Source organism: Melitaea cinxia, chromosome 14 (genome assembly GCF_905220565.1).
Source record: "Melitaea cinxia chromosome 14, ilMelCinx1.1, whole genome shotgun sequence".
Taxonomy (NCBI): Eukaryota; Metazoa; Arthropoda; class Insecta; order Lepidoptera; family Nymphalidae; genus Melitaea; species Melitaea cinxia.
In genome coordinates this window covers 14,883,801-14,901,126 of record NC_059407.1, presented here as the reverse complement: position 1 = coordinate 14,901,126, position 17,326 = coordinate 14,883,801, and the positions used below count along the sequence as shown (strand labels likewise).

The following is a 17,326-nucleotide window of genomic DNA, read 5'->3' as shown; positions in this document are numbered from 1 at the left end:
GTTATTTCAATTCAATGTCATTAACTTATTTAACGTCATATAGTACAATTCAAGTACACATTTCTCACCTGTTTCTTTTTGGAGGTTCGTAGGACCGGGACAACGTACCACGTAATTTGTAGGACAGTGTAGCTATTAAACTGTATAAATATATAATATAGTAATAATTTTTCATGACCTCGTTATTGTTACATATCACATGTCTACATTTTGTAGGACAATTTTTTTCGAAACATTTAGATAAAGATCTTGAGATTTAACAAAAATGAGAACCCAATTAGTAACATATTTTTGAGAATCGTCAACTTAGCGTTTCGTTCCCCCCTACTCCTTTTAGCTACCTTAATCGAGATCCGTTGTCAGAGAAAAAGTCGGGCATGCCCATGGTACAAAAAAAAATTGGGGTAAAATCGTTTAAAACAACTGACGCTAACGCTCAGTGACGCTGTCGCTTATTGACGTTGGCGCTTAGTAACATTTTACAGCGCTTTCAGCTGTAAAACTAAGATATATGTAGGTGTAATAACAGCTATACCATCAGTCACTGTACTAATACAAATGGCAAAAGCATCTTTTGATTTTAGAGTTATATTATTTGAATTAATTATTATTTAGTCCACTTAATAGAATTTATGCTGTAAGGCTGAACTGTCTAAGAGTGACGACATTTTAGGCCCGATCCACATTATAGTATCCGGTAAAATACTGTTAAACGAGAAACAATAAATGTTATTCACACTATCAATAACAAGTTCCGATCAAATCACACTTCAGCAACGATTCGTCTATCGTTTCTTGTTTACCGAATCGAGATCGGAGGGAGAACGAACTGAGTGCCTAGTGCGACTTTTGTTTAATCCGACTCGCAATAACGGGCGTAAATTTTAACTGCATTTTGTATGGGAAATTCGGAATAAGGAATGAAGGAATAAGCATTACAACCTAGTTCTCGCGTTTGCCGCTAGATGGCTGTATCTATTGTATCGTATTCTATTCTTTATCGCCTAGGCTGCACTGTTTAAATTCCCATACAAAACAATCTTCACACAAAACACGTTTTTGTAAACACTGAAACTCGCACTAGGCACTCTGAGATCAGCACTATAATGTGAATCGGGCCTTACTGCGAAACGTCTTTCGAGAAAGAGATTGAAATAGTTTTTAAATATCACGGTGATCGTTCTAAGACGACGCGTTGGCGCAACGGTCACAGTACGGGTTTGTGGCTGTTGCGCTGGCGGATTTTTTTTATAAAACTCTTTCTAAAACTTTTTATAACGAGTAATAAGCTCAATGTACGTAATTAAATTTGAATTGTAATTCTTTAACTAAACAAGTATGTTTAAAATTAAATTAATTAAATTAATATTAAATTATTGATAATATTAAATATGTTAACATGGTATGTGTACTAAAATGATGAACCGAAACTGAACCGAATCATCCTGTATTTTTTTATACGACTAGGTCAGCAAACAAGCGCACGACTCACCTGATGGTGTAAACGATTACTGTAGCTTATAGACGCCTGCAATAACACAAATATCGCAAACGCGTTGCCGACCCTATTCCCAATTCCCCCCAGGAGCTCTGGTCACACAACACTACTTGAAAGTATTATAGTATTATTTATCTGTGATCTTCTGTAAGGTCGAGGTACTTTTCCAGTCTGGCTGTTCTAGATTTTGAGCAGGATATTTCGTGCTGTGCTCTACCACAATTATATGGTGGTCCTTATATGTGTAGTATGTATACATATACATAATAGTAGTGAATGTACAACGCAATATTTTTGCAGTAAAACTTCTTTATGTACGCTTGACTTGGGGAGTAAGCTAGCAAATGCGCTACGAAAAGTGTGGATCGAGCGAGACGAACGGAAGTTGATAGGATGATATAAGTTAGTGAAGATAGAAAGGGGTTACGTTTTGTAAGTTTTAGTTTAGTTTTAGTCATTCCTGTATTCAATGAACGTAAAACACATGGGAAAAATAACGGTTAAGAGGCAGTTATAATCAGCTACAAATAAATAATAAATATAAATCAAAGAGAACAATCTATATACGTAAACAGGAAAAGATTATAATTAGCACGTACATTAAATGAAGTTATCACTTTCGAAAAAGTGTACAAAAATTTATGCAGCACACATTTAAAAAAATGTTTACAGATTGATTTCATAAAATCTCCTTCATATTTTCGTATGGTAAAGAGTTAATTACATCGAGAATAAAGCACGCGTATTCTCTTACATGTTCCATTAATACTCATCGCCCCATATCTGTCTCGTGTCTGATTCAAACGTCAATTGAACAAAAGACGTATTCAAAATGTGAATAAATGAAAAACAAATGTTAGAGGTAATTAAGAGACTCGCGTGATCAATTTCTGTATACAAATATTATGAATAAGATTCGTTATTTGTAAAATACATTTTGTGATTATATTTCAATATTAAAAATCTGAAATAGGACAGAAGTAACTGGGATTTTTCGGAGTCTTTATGATCGATAATCCAAACCTATATTGACCGCGCATAAATTGCAAAATTGATTTAAGTCAATCCTTTGTTCGAGGTCACTATTTATTTTTTAGCCCGAAATTCAGTATTATTGTTATTACTCGTATCATTGGTCGAAAGAATTGATGACAATCAAAATACGAGTATCAAGAACCCAACGCAATCTAGTTATAAATTAGCCTTTGGTTAGTTTATCTATAATTTAAAAAAAAGATTTTATCTTAAATCTCTAAAACGAATTAAAAAAGCAAGCTGATTGAGACGAAAGCAATAATGGACTTTATGACTGTCATACAGAAATATTGTATACCATAAAAAAAAATTGCACAACCACATTGACAAATCAGATCATATTGATACAATTTTAGTATTTTTATTGAAAAAAAAATTATATATAAATATTACATTTTGTATCTTTTCAGAATCATTATCATCATCGAATATGACCACGTGTCAAACTGCGGGACACGGTATACTAAAATTAATGGTGTTTTTCTTTTATTTAACAGCATTATATATTCAATCATACTATGAACGGAGACAGGCGCAACTAATAGATTCTATTCAGACTTAGAAAACGTGACGGTCGTTCAAAGAGTCAAACAAGATTACATTTGTACGTGTACTAATAGAAGAAAAAATGTAACTGTTTCGAGTTTTCACATAATGAAATGTGTGATGGTGTACGTGAAGGTACTGTAACTATATGAATGCCCAGTAATACATAGTGGACTACAAAGACCATTTTGTTCCAATTAAGGACATGACAATGATGTTCGAAATTTGAATGGCAACAAACCTTTCGTAAACATTACAATACACGCTTCAGCCTATAATATCCCACTACTGGGCATAGGCCTCTTTCCCCATGTAGGAGAAGAATCGAAGCTAAATTCCACGCTGCTCCAATGCGGGTTGGCGGCTATATTCCCTACTAAGAGTAACAATCGCTATTAAGTCTACATGATACCAATCTAACCCGATGGCTGAACGTGCTCTCCAGGAACAGTGAGGAGACCCACAAGGACTGCACAAACACACGGACCACGGCGAACATCTGTATGGCCAATACATATGTTTGTCATATGCAGAGACCTACCAGTACCGTGACCGTTGCGCCAATACGTCGTCTCTTTTTTATGTCACTAGGTCGGCAAACAAGCGTACGGCTCACCTGATGGTAAGAGATTACCGTAGCCTATAGACGCCAGCAACACCAGAGGCATCGCAAGCGCGTTGCAGACTCAATCCCCAATCCCCCCCCCCCAGAAGCTCTGGTCACCTTACTCACCAACAGGAACACAATACTGCTTGAAAACAGTATTATTTAGCTGTGATCTTCTGTAAGATCGAGGTACTACCCCAATCGGGCTGCTCCAGATTTTGAACAGGAAATTTCTGATGTGCCCTACCTCAGTTAAACGTCGTTACAATACACAAAAACATTTTATTCAAAAGGAAGAAGTATCTTGAATAAGACAAATGCCGAATCGCTAACATTTCGCCAGATTCCTAACGATTAAATAGAAAATCGCAGTGGAGCAGCAAGGTGTATTCCTATCCGATCCTGCTCCTACATGGAGAAAGATGCCTATGCCCAATAGTGAGATGTTACTGGCTGAATACTGAATTCCCTGTTCCGCCTTACCTCGAAATCGATTTTTATCAAAAGTGTCAAGGAATAAAAACCCACATCACAGTTGACATCAAAACAATTTGGTGCCTTGCTACTTCTAAAATGAAACTGTCAATCTGCAAACACACGTGAGTTCGTTAACGAGATTGCAATTCAAAACATTTCAATTTCATATAACAAGCGGTGTGTAGTTGAGTCTTGTAGCACAAATCGATAACAAAAGCGCACTCGCTCGCACGCTGCAGTTTCAATCTGTGCTCCCTACAGAATCCACGAGGTTTTATTCTAAGACTTTTTATGTATACTAGTGGCCGCCCAGTTGTCGATATTCGGTTATAATTAATTTAAATTATAAGTTTGTACATTATTAAGGTTCTGTAATAAATTAATTTTTTTATTCTTATGTTTAACATTCAGTAAAGACAAACAATATTTATCTATAATCTATTCTCAATTTGACCAAAGACTAACAATAAACAAAAGAGTATATAGGTATGCGTGTGTGTGTCAAGCACTTGGTAGTGTGTGTAATGTTTATTTTTTGTTGTTTTAATGTATTTTATGCATTTTTAAAAAATATGAGCATTCTGCACTCATCTTAATATATATAAATCTCGTGTCACAATGTTTGTCCTCAATGGACTCCTAAACCACTTAACCGATTATAATAAAATTCGCACACCATGTGCAGTTCGATCCAACTTAAAAGATAGGCTATATTTTATTTTGATATATTATGTTATTATTATATTTCAGGAAAAAATAAGGTGATACGAAGTTCGCCAGGTCATCTAGTTCTCTATAAAAACTATAAGTGTGCAAAATTTCATACGCCTCTGTCCACGCAATTTTCGTAAAAAGGGGTACAAAGTTTTTGCTTCATGTATAATAGATATAAGAAAGATTACCTCAAATCGAATGGATGAATTAAAATGTAATTTCAATAAATAGTAATTGTATTTATTATCGAGAAGTGAATTTTAATTGACATTGATAATAATTAATAAAATGAAAACAAAATCGACGCAGGCGGTCGGAAAAATAGTTAACTAAATAATCATTATCAGGATCAACTCAAAAACTACTCAAAAAAATCTCGCTCAAATTCAAATGGGACCATAATTATAACAAGCATCAGCTTTCGAATAAACATCAGTCGAATTTAGATTTTGCTTTTTTAAATCTGTTGAAAAGAAATATTTTAAGATTTATTCATTCTTTACAACACTTTTACAGTTAATTTTGAAGTCATATAAATCACTTTTATCTTTTAAGCTAATATAAACGAATCTTCGAATTGAAATAATAAGAGTATTGACTTAAATATTGTTAACAAAGTCTTATTCATGAAAGTTTTAAGGTGAACTCCTTAATCATCAATTTACATTTTGTAATATTTCATTGTTAGTGTGAAGTCACAGCTATCAAGCTATCTAGAATGTTGATTCTGAGTAGAGTCGGCAAGAAATACAAAGTTAATCTTACAAAAGAATTTTATGTTACTAATACCTTTGCATTACAGACAGCTATCCTAGAAAGAATACCAATATGCCAATAGTAAAACATATGGTTTATGTCATCTTATTACTAGATTCTTTTTGGCAAACTTTAATAATACGACAATAGATACGACAATTGAAAGAGGGTTTAATTATGACGCTACTGACCACCGTCGTGAATCCAATACCGAATCCACTATGGGCTTAAACTAAAACGTAACCTGAACTTTCCAATGTTACTTTGATCTAAAGAACCAACCAATGATACACAAAAAAGTAAGGCTGAGAACTCTTCTAGTACATTCACTTTACTATTTATCATTTTATCCTCCAAAACTACACAAAATCTTATTAAATTACGGCAATATACGAATTCATTCTAAATTTAATCATACCTCGATCCTCAAACAATTACACAACACACAATTTCCACAAAACCACCATCAATACTTATTACATCTGAACACAAATACCACCACCGATACCTGCCAGCCACCACCACTACCCACCACCAGAAGAAAAACCAATTCACCTACTTCCAACATAGTTGTCCATGCTCTCCTTCCTAACAATAACCGAGGACATCTTGGTCGCATACACGATGCAGCTGTCCAGGAAAGAGGAGTGTGGAGCCACTACTAGTATGGGAGCTTCCTTCCGACTGGCTTGCCGACCTCGCACCGATATCGCCATCCCGCCAGCGAGATACGACATCTTTCCAATGAAACATATCAGAGGTTTCAAAGACCTACAATGGAATACGGACAAAATTAATACAACGGGTAACATTTTTAGTACCTAAGCTAAATAAATGAAGCAAAACTACTAATTTCTAAATTTTTGTTGATATGACTGATTCATTAATCTTAACATCACTACGTTAAATGAGTTACACGATAATGAGGAAATCCACCACCACCACTTCAGCCTATCACAGTCCACTGCTGGACATAGGCCTCCACAAGTTTGCACCAAAAACGGCGTGAACTCATGTGTTCTGCCCATAGTAGTCATGTAATGAGGAAATCAATTCAATTCAAATATACAAGTCAATAAACTTGTACGAGACTTATTGAATACACGTATATTTTTGAAAGTTTTTCTAGAAACCGTCTTGACACGCGTCACTGTGTGCGTACTTGTAATCTTGTATAAATGCAGCATCGATTTGTGAAACAGTTATATGGCAGACGTAGTCCGATGTTGTGTCGATATCACGTGTTCTGTCGCTTGTTATGAAACTACCGTCAATTAAACACAAAAAAAACTTTTGTGTCATTGCACTCCTGTATTCTATTGTTTACTACTTTGCCCAATAAATGGGCTTGCAGTATCGTAAAACCACATCTTTTGATGATGATCTGTCAAACTCATTTGAAGAAATGATGATTCGAGAGTGGTGTTGAAGATAAACTAAATAAAGTTATGATTTTGATTTTTCTATCTTATAACATAAAGTAATTAATTATTGCAGATTATAAATACTTTTACAACAATTTCGAAGAAACATAAATCGACGAAGACGAAAATAGAGGGTAGATATCACATTTAAATATTCATAGACAAACTTCAATTATAGAACTCTAGTATCAAAGTTGCCAGCAGAAAATTTAAATCTCCCCATTTTTAATTAAACCTACAACGTCAATTCAACGCTACCAACCTAACAGTTTCATTAATTTGCATTCCACTTCACGCAAGAGCCAATAGCAAAAATGGATAACCTTCAATCACTTTTTGATCAAATTAAAATAGAAATGTCAAAACAAACCGATGATATTATGACACGAATTGATGAAAAATTAGATCCTTTTAGACTAGAAATGCAAGAACTAAGGGCAGAAAATGAGAAATTGAAGGAAAAGATATACAATCTAGAAAAGCATAAAAGACTCAACAACTTAGTTTTATATGGAATAAAAGAAACCGAAAAATCGACTGTCGACCTCATCGAAATCATAAAAAAGAAATTCAAAGAAGATATAAATATTACTTTCGAAGATAGGGATGTAAACACGATCTACAGAATCGGCAAAAACAACACAGAAAATGGAAAGGAAAGGCCAATCCTCTTGACATTCGTTAACCTCTGGAAGAAAAACGAGATAGTGGCAAATAAAAAGAAATTGAAAAATGTGTATGTGTCAGAAGATTACCCAAAAGAAGTTCTCGACATAAGAAAGAAACTGCAGCCAAAACTGGAAGAAGAAAGGAGGAAAGGCAATTATGCGTTTATAAACTATGACAAGCTAGTTATCAAAAAGGGGAAACCAGGAAACGAAAAACGCAAAAGAGAACCATCAACCTCGCCTAAAGTAAAAGAGCACCCTCGTAAACAACAATTGTCAACTAAGACACATCGTCTAAATGCTTTCGACTTAATGAGGAATAGAAGTAACTCTCTCCCTTCTGCCAACTTGCCAACTGATCAGAATGAATAGGACATTGCCATCAGCCACCGGAATAGAACTTTAAATAAGCAAGAACTTAAAGATAACATAAACAAAACATTCCCCAACCCGACTTGTCCTCGTGGGGAACTAGACTGTAACCCTCCACAATATACAGAAATAGAACAAGGTGTAAAACAAACCCTTAAAATTTGCACCTATAATGTAAGAACACTTGCATCAACAGAACGATTCCTCGAATTAACCAATGCTCTAAAAAATACTAATTGGGACATTCTGGGTCTCGCAGAAATCCGAAAAATGGGGTGTAAGATCGAAGAGTACAGTGACCATATCTTTTGCTACATTGGTGAAACTAAAGGACTACATGGGGTGGGATTTCTAATCAAGAGAAAATATAAAAACAACATCACCAACTTTATAGGAATCTCTGAAAGAGTGGCACTTTTACAAGTAAAATTTGAATGTTTCTCCTTATCAATAATCCAAGCATATTCACCGACGGAGAAATCAACAGACGAAGAAATTGAAGAATTTTACAAAGACATTGAATATGCTCACACAAAGACGGAAGGAAAGGTCATAGTCATGGGTGATTTCAATGCAAAAATAGGGTGTCCAAAAACAAACTATTATCCTGTGATGGGAAAACATGGTTACGGAGTGTGTAATGAAAGAGGTGAACGTCTCTTAAGCTATGCTTATCAACACAAATTGTCAATAATGAACTCATTCTTCAAAAAAAAGGATAGCCGCAGATGGACATGGATATCACCCGACCAAAAAACTTATAATGAAATAGATTTTATAATGATAGATCAGCATAAGCTTATAACTAATATCGAGGTAATAAGTAAATTTAAATTCTCATCCGATCACAGATTGGTGAGAGCAACATTACTTTTGGGTCGTCCAGTAAAAAGTAGAAAAACCTACACAACACCATCCAATATCCCCAAGACGGAAACAGAAATCAATAACTACATCGAAAATCTACGAACACATACAGAAAATATAGAAACAGACTGTATTGACACCCAAACATATTACAATATCCTGGAAAGAGGCATAACAGAGAGCCTAAAATACAAAAACAGTACGCATCATCATCAACACAATATTTTCTCCAAAAACACAATCCAACTTATAAAAAGGCGCACGGAGCTACTACACACAAAGAATAAAACTAAAGATATGAAAAAAGAACTTAGCAGAATATACAAAGAGACTAATAGGTCAATCCGTAAAGACTACATCAACCACAGATATGAGATTATTTCAACAAACATCAAGAATTTTAGAAGTGCCAAAAAAGCCTACAGAGAACTAACTACACATAAATCATGGATTCAAAAACTTGAGCATAAATCAATAGAAACAAAATCTAGAAAAGATGTAATAAACCATGCAACAAACTTCTACAAAAGCTTATACAGAAAACAAAACAACACTGAAATGAAAGCGCAAACAACCCACATAAACACGACAGACTGCATCAGACAAATTGATGAATCTGAAGTTTATGAACATATAAAAAAGTTGAAGGCTGATAAGAGTCCTGGACCAGATGGATTGTGCAATGAGGGTCTTAAAATAGGAGCACCAATTCTAACACGCCATTTTACGAAATTGTTCAACATGATACTAGACGAAGAAAAAGTACCAAAACAATGGTGTACATCAGACATCGTTCTACTCTTTAAGAAAGGAAGCGCCTTGGATATAGGGAATTATAGACCTATAAGCCTTCTGGCAAGTATATACAAATTATTTTCATCCATAATTTTAAAGAGAATATCCGACGCCATTGATAAACAGCAGCCAAAAGAACAAGCAGGATTCAGATCAGGCTATAGTACAATCGACCACATACATACATTAGAACAGGTCATAGAAAAATACAGAGAATACAATAGACCTCTGTATGTGGCCTTCATTGACTACAGCAAAGCTTTTGACAGCATCAGCCACTGTGCAATCTGGAACGCACTACAACAATCAAATATTAACTATAAATACATCAATATCTTGAAATATATATATACAAAAAGTACGAGTAGAGTTAAATTGGAAACTAGAGGAGACGAAATAAACATAGAAAGAGGAGTTAGACAGGGAGATCCTCTTTCCCCGAAGCTGTTTATAGCAGTACTTGAAAATATTTTTAAAAAACTAGACTGGAAAAACAAGGGAGTCTACATAAAAGGACACTACTTGAACCATCTAAGGTTCGCTGACGATATTGTTATAATTGCTCAGACTGCAAAAGACCTAGAGGAAATGATGAGATCACTGGATTGCGAAAGCTCCAAAATCGGCCTAGAAATGAATGTAAATAAAACTAAGATATTAACAAACAGTCGCGAACGCCCGATAGTGATAAAGGATAACAATATAGAATATGTCAGCGAATACATCTACTTGGGGAAGAAAATCTCATTCAAAGCGTCAAGCAACGAAGAAGAAGTAACAAGAAGAATCAACGCAACTTGGAAGAAATTCTGGGCACTCAGAGAAATCCTAAAAGGAAACTACAGCTTGCACATGAAAAGGACAATATTTGATACATGCCTATTACCCTGCTTGTTGTATGGTTGCCAAACCTGGATATTTACAAATAAAATAAAACAAAAAATCAAATGCAGTCAAACAGCAATGGAAAGGAGCATGTTAAAAATTCGAAGAATACATAAAATTAAGATCGAAAACATTCGTCAAAAAACTAAACTCACCGATGCTCTCAGGCACGCACTCTTGCTTAAGTGAAGATGGGCCGGACACATCTCATGATATTCCGACAGAAGATGGACCATTGAATCCACGCGATGGAAAGGACCAATGGGAAAGAGGAATGTTGGCCGACAATTAAGACGGTGGGCTGATGACATAACACACGTCGCAGGTAACGATTGGATAAAGTCAGGCAAGGACAGGGAGTTATGGAAAAGGATGGAGGAGGCCTTTACCCAAACAGGGGTCCTTATCTCATAAAAATAATACTAACATTTATTATAAGTATAACCTTTCTTAAACTAAAGCAACAGCATACTAACAAATATTGTAAAATTTTGGAAGTGAGATTTGGAATAAATGGCTTTATTATTATTATTATTATTATTATTATTAAATACTTTTAATTTAGTACATCATGACTCGATATGCGTAAATAGAATACATTGTAAAGTTATTTTTTTTTACTGTTATTATTTCTTTATCTATTATTATCACACATGGAAATATAAAAACAGCTTAAATGCCTTAGATGAAAAATGACTGTCAACATTTTAAGATATTTACTTAATTATTAGCTAATCCGGCAGCCTATCTTTGATAGTGTCAAACGCGACAAGTTGAATTATTCATTACATTTTGGTCTATTTTTTTTATTTTTCTGCACAGTTTTCTTTACTTTTCAGTCTATTTGAACCCTTTAAGAGTTAGTTCAACTGTTATCTAGTTTTGCACTTAGCGTTAAGTTCTGATTCTTTATTTTTATTAACAAAGATATACAAACATAGCATCTTAGCAATCTCTCCAGTAACATACATCGCTACAACAATAAAAAATAGAAAAGTTGAATTAGAATCGTGATTTGAATCAATGTAATGGAATAATGAAACAAAAAACTATAATTGTTTACTACAGATATAACTTCAAAACATTACCTTTGACTTTAATAATTCGTATGACAATAATACACAACCCTTGAACAAACTACATTTGGTATTGTCTGAGGCATTAGATAATTTGTTTCACGTCAGCAAATATGATATATTTACTATACTACAAATACTGCCATACCTGCCTACCATGTTAGTGGTTCGGTAACTGGACACTGCAATTCAGAAAATGAACAACCCCAATCATACAAATAGCTCGTTACTTATTGAATTCAGCGCCATCTATTATTACAAAATTGTACTTTTACTATATTATAAAATAAGGCAAAAGAGTATTTGCTCTCCAATATCCCAGGATAAGACATTTCTAAAGAACACTGTCTCTTTATCTTTAACATAATTAATTTAAAACAAATATAATCATTTATAACAATTTGCATCGAGCACATTACATAATGTATTAATTATGCTGATTACAAGGCTACCAGAAGGCTAGATTGGTGACCGATCATTGACCTGTGTTTTTTTTTAAGGTATTACAAACTAAAGGAGTTGCTATTGAAAGGTCAAAAATTGTAAAAAGCGATTCTTATAACTTATTGGTTACATTATGTAATGTAATGTAATGTGTGTATGTCTTTTTAATTTTTAGGGTCAAGCGCTTACTATAGTTTTTCAGCTATAATCTGCGAAAAAAAATAATAAACAACCTATTTCCATCTTAGCACAAAACACAACGACTGATAAAAACAGTAATTTATTACAACAAAAAATATGATTATAAACATGATATGCATATAAATGCAATCAAAATATGGCCACCATATTAAACTAATGTAAAATTATATTGCAACACATAACATCAAGGTAAATACGATACTAACAGTGAGAAGCTTGTTTGTTTAGTTTAAACACAATAGTCTCAAAGATATTTTCTGTGTGGTTAAGGTAGTAAAGAATACAGCCACCCCCTCTCTCCGTCTCCGACTGACCGTGTCTGGTTCGCTTAAACCGAAAATAAAAATCATCATATCAAGAATTTCGCTCTGGCGGGTACATCGTTCCATAGCTTAATTGGCTAGAGCGCCGACACGGTCAGTCGGAGACGCGGGTTCGAATCCCGCTGGAGCGGTCAATTTTTGATATGATGTTCAAAAAATGTTTAGATAATAATAAGTCTAGTTTCGTATTATTTTCTAATGTTTACGCAAATTCCACTCATTATAATGAAACTACTTTTTCGGTTTTTATTGCGGTTTATTAAGTTTTTTAGATGCCCGATGTTTCGGATACTTTACTTAGCGACGTGATACTTGCTGTAAAGCATGTTTCATTATAAGTCTAGTTTCGAACATAAAATGCAACTTGCACTTGCAATCATGTCGAACGCTTGCGTAACACGTCAATTAAATCGCCTCTTCAACTTTCGCTCAGACATAAAAAATCTATGGAGAAAGTATACTAACACAGCCGCGTGTAGTACCACTCATACGCGCGGGAAGTGAAGGTAGGGCCGGATTCAACCATGCATCACCCCGGAGCCTTAGCGACCTCCGAGGTAACGTAATATTTAGGCCATACGACCACTTAATACTCGTACCAAACTAGGTGTATAGATAATTACATCGACAAGTAATACGACGTAGGTACACCACAATTAGTCAAATATATACACGTATTGTTAGAGATGACTCAATAATTACAAGGTAAAAATTAAAAGGTAACAAATAAAAAATACACTCGAATCGAATTGAGAAACTTCTCTTTATTGAATTCGGTAAAAAATTATTTTCGAATAACTTGCCAATTAAAATATTTACATTAAATTTTAATATTAAATGTCATTAACGATTATTTTACATTTTCATTATTTTGGTCTTCTAGAATCCTATGACACCTTACCGTACCGTCGATTTACGCTATGTTTAAGTATAATATACGTATTTCTTATGACTTTTACATGTGTAAGGTAAGGACTAAAATTGTCTTACACTCCGACCACAATTTGTCTTGAATTAGATATAAAACCTTTGTGTTTACTTCAAGAGAATGGGAGACCCTATGGCACGCAGGGCCCTTTTGGCGCGGGGACAAAAACAAATTTCGTATTGCTTTTAAGACTAGTCCGTACCTGGTTAAACGCAATATAAGAACCACTTTACGGTGCATTACACTACAAAACATCGGTTATGGAAATGTGCAAAAAGTATTGCGTTTCTGAAGTATGCGCTTACGACATATGCAAATGTATTTAAAATATCTTTACAATATTATTGTCAATGATATAAAAATAAATTGTTTTTTATTTAAAGTTCAAAGCCAGTAAAAGCTTTGATTGCACATACATGCCGCCTAAATTAAAGGTTAACAAAAACAGAAACAGTGTTCAAAAGTCCCACAGCTGAGTAAAGGTTATCTTCCATAAACAGGTGAAAGGCAACAAACTAACAGGAACAGCTACTTGACTGATTTTGAAAAATAAATTCTCTATAGATAGTGATTATTGTAATCAAGTGTTTATGGTAATAATTTGGTCATTTTACGTAACCTTCGAAACTTAGTGGGGAGAACCTCAAGGACAAACATACTAGATAGACAAGTATACTAACTAGTATCTGCTGGAAGCAAGAATCAAAATCGCAGTCATCGACGTCCATGACAAATCGCCCTACACTAGAACATGTAGGTAAGGAAATCTTTCGAACTTTATTTATTAATATTCGATACACAATAATCATTGTCGAATCTACCGACTAAACGAACCGAAACGAGACAGAAAACTGACCGACTGACTGAGCTATACTTATGGACTTTTAGAGTAAAAGGACTTCATGTGATCTCAATAAAGTTTTTTCCCGCGTTAATATTCAACCACCGTGAGATAATAATAATAATAAATAACTTTATTGCACACAGTAACATATAACAATTACATAAGTATAAAGCTTAAAGGGAAAGAAAAAATAATAATTACGTCGCATGCAACGGGCGGTCTTATCACTAGATAGTGATCTCTTCCAGACAACCCACCAGAAAGGAGCTTATTGAATTTAAGGGCTTGTGCAGCTTAAGAATATAATATAATATATAATTAAATAATATATACAATCCATATATTATACATATATCCACACATGCGCAATACTCACGGCATTAAAAGGTATAAATAGATAAAAAATAATTAAATGTATAATATAATAAATAAATAAATAATAATAATTAAAACAAAAAAAAATAATACTTAATTGGGTACAACTATAAGTCGTTTTGGGAAAATAATGGCGAATGTTGCGTGTAAGAAATCAAGTCATAGTTTTGTAAAAGTTCTTAACTCGATTTTTGAAGACAGATATAGTAGGGGATTGACGGATTTTAGAAGGAAGGGCATTCCACAGTTTTACCGCCTTTACAGAGAAAGAGCTGGAATATGTGCTCGTGTTATATTTAGGTAAACTTAACTTGTTATCATTTAGATAATCACTCAAGTAAAAGTTAAACTACAGAACTTATGTGCTTCACATGGTTTCAATTTCATTGACGATACTATCCAATCAACAAAATGAAATTAAAATTAGAGAAAATGTTTGAATATAAATAAATAGTTATTATTATCATTGAAGGGTTATTTATGCTCCTTCTGAGTGGTTTACAAATGTGTTTCGGGGTGTGGATGATTGTATTACTGTTGAGTCTGTCTGACCTCTCCGGAGCTCTGGTTTCCCTACTCACCATAGGAACACAATACTGCTTGCTACTTGAAAGCTGTATTCTTCAACTGTGATCATCTGTAACGTCGTGATACTATCCCAATTGATCTGCTCCAGATTTCGAACCGGATCTTTCTTACTGTGCCTTACCTCAATTAGTAGTGTAAATGTAACGGATTTCCGAAAGATTAATTAAATTAAAAGTAAACGTTTTACATTTAAATATCCACCAATGACATGTATTGATTAAATTAGTCTCACCACATCGTTAATTCATTATCTGACAGTTAACTCAATTAATTATTTTTAAAGGTGATTAATGATTGCATAGTAAAGTATTATTAATTCGTGTGTTTATCTATTATATATATGTGTAAATAATTAGTGTGAAATATGACTGGGAAATACAACATTCACATATGTATAGATAAAAAAACTGAGGTAAGGTACAGCAGAAAACTTCTTGCTCAAAATATGGAGCAGCCCGACTGTGGTAGTACCTCGACCTTACAGTTGTGTTCCTGTTGGTGTCTGGTGTTGCAGACGTCTACAAGCTACGGTAGTCGCTTACCATCAGGTGAGACGTACGCTTGTTTACCGACCGAGTTATATTTTAAAAAAAAAGTTATGTAGAGAAAAGGCTACGGCTCAGGTCAGAAAATTTCAAGTGTTCTGGTAACGGATATGGATTGACAAAACTGTCAGATTAGTGGTAAGGTAAAGATAAAAGTTTATGATATGCCTATGAATTTTAAATTCGAATTTTTGACGCTATAACGTTAAAAATAATTGATAATACTCAAAACAATGTTGTTTAGTTTTCATTTTATATTTTATTTATAACTATTTAAAATGTATTTAGGTCTTCCGATATCATATTTACTACTACGAGTATAATTGTGTTTGCTCGCAAACGAAAAAAAAAACCGACTTCAATTACATCGACAAGTAATACAACGTAGATCGACGAAAAAATAGTCAAGCAACTACGCGTTATCAAAGATTACTCAAAAAGTAGTTATCAGATCTCGATAAAATTTATATGTGACCACATGATAAACATCAGCTTTCGATTAAATTAAAAATTATCAAAATCGGTACACCCAGTAAAAAGTTATTACGGATTTTCGAGAGTTTCCTTCGATTTCTCTGGGATCACATCATCAGATCCTGGTTTCCTTATCACGGTATCAAACTAGGGATATTCCCTTTCCAACAAAAAAAGAATTATCAAAATCGGTACATCCAGTAGAAAGTTATGCGGTATAATACAACGTAGATCAACGAAAAAAGCGTCAAGTAAAAACGCATTATTAGATATAACTCGAAAAGTAGTTGTTAGATCTCAAATAAATTTAAATGGGACCAATTGACACACGCCACCTTTCGATTAAAAAAAAAATTGTTGAAATCGGTCCACACGGTCAAAAGTTCTGATGTAACATACATTAAAAAAAAAAATACAGTCGAATTGAGAACCTCCTCCTTTTTTGGAAGTCGGTTAAAAAATTAACAAATTTCGATCGAAGATCTCACGTGCTTACATTTTATTAAAAAGTGCAAATGACTTATAAGATCAATGAACTCCGCTTATCAGCGTGGTTCCTCAATCGTCTTATGAAAGCCTCGCTTCTCAGTAAATGTTATTTCCTCATAACTAGCGGTTAGCCGCTACATCGCTTTGTATGTAACTGACGTAATTACGCTTTATAAATATCGTGTTTACATTGCTTTTGTGAATGTATCGTAAAATAAATACAACGGTACCAAAGATATCGAAAAATTTTTGTTCAAAATGACACATCCCTATTTTGACTGAATTGCAGTTTTCATTTTAATTAATTAAATATCGTATACTAGCTGACCCGGCAAGCGTTGTTTTGCCATATATATTACTTTTTACCCGACAAGTAATCACCAACATATTATATG

General features: G+C 34.0%; 1 protein-coding gene and 1 long non-coding RNA gene across 2 annotated transcripts in view; both read right to left on the bottom strand.

Moving 5' to 3' along the window:
* The window catches only part of LOC123659615 (lysophosphatidylcholine acyltransferase), a 64,192-nt gene that overhangs the window by 14,726 nt on the left and 32,140 nt on the right, over positions 1-17,326 (bottom strand). The gene's annotated exons all lie outside the window — the stretch shown is intronic.
* Positions 5,096-6,145, bottom strand: LOC123659617. The gene is made up of 2 exons (XR_006744043.1): positions 5,912-6,145; positions 5,096-5,877 (listed from the first exon to the last, which is right to left on the bottom strand). It is a non-coding gene; the product is annotated as an uncharacterized LOC123659617 (long non-coding RNA).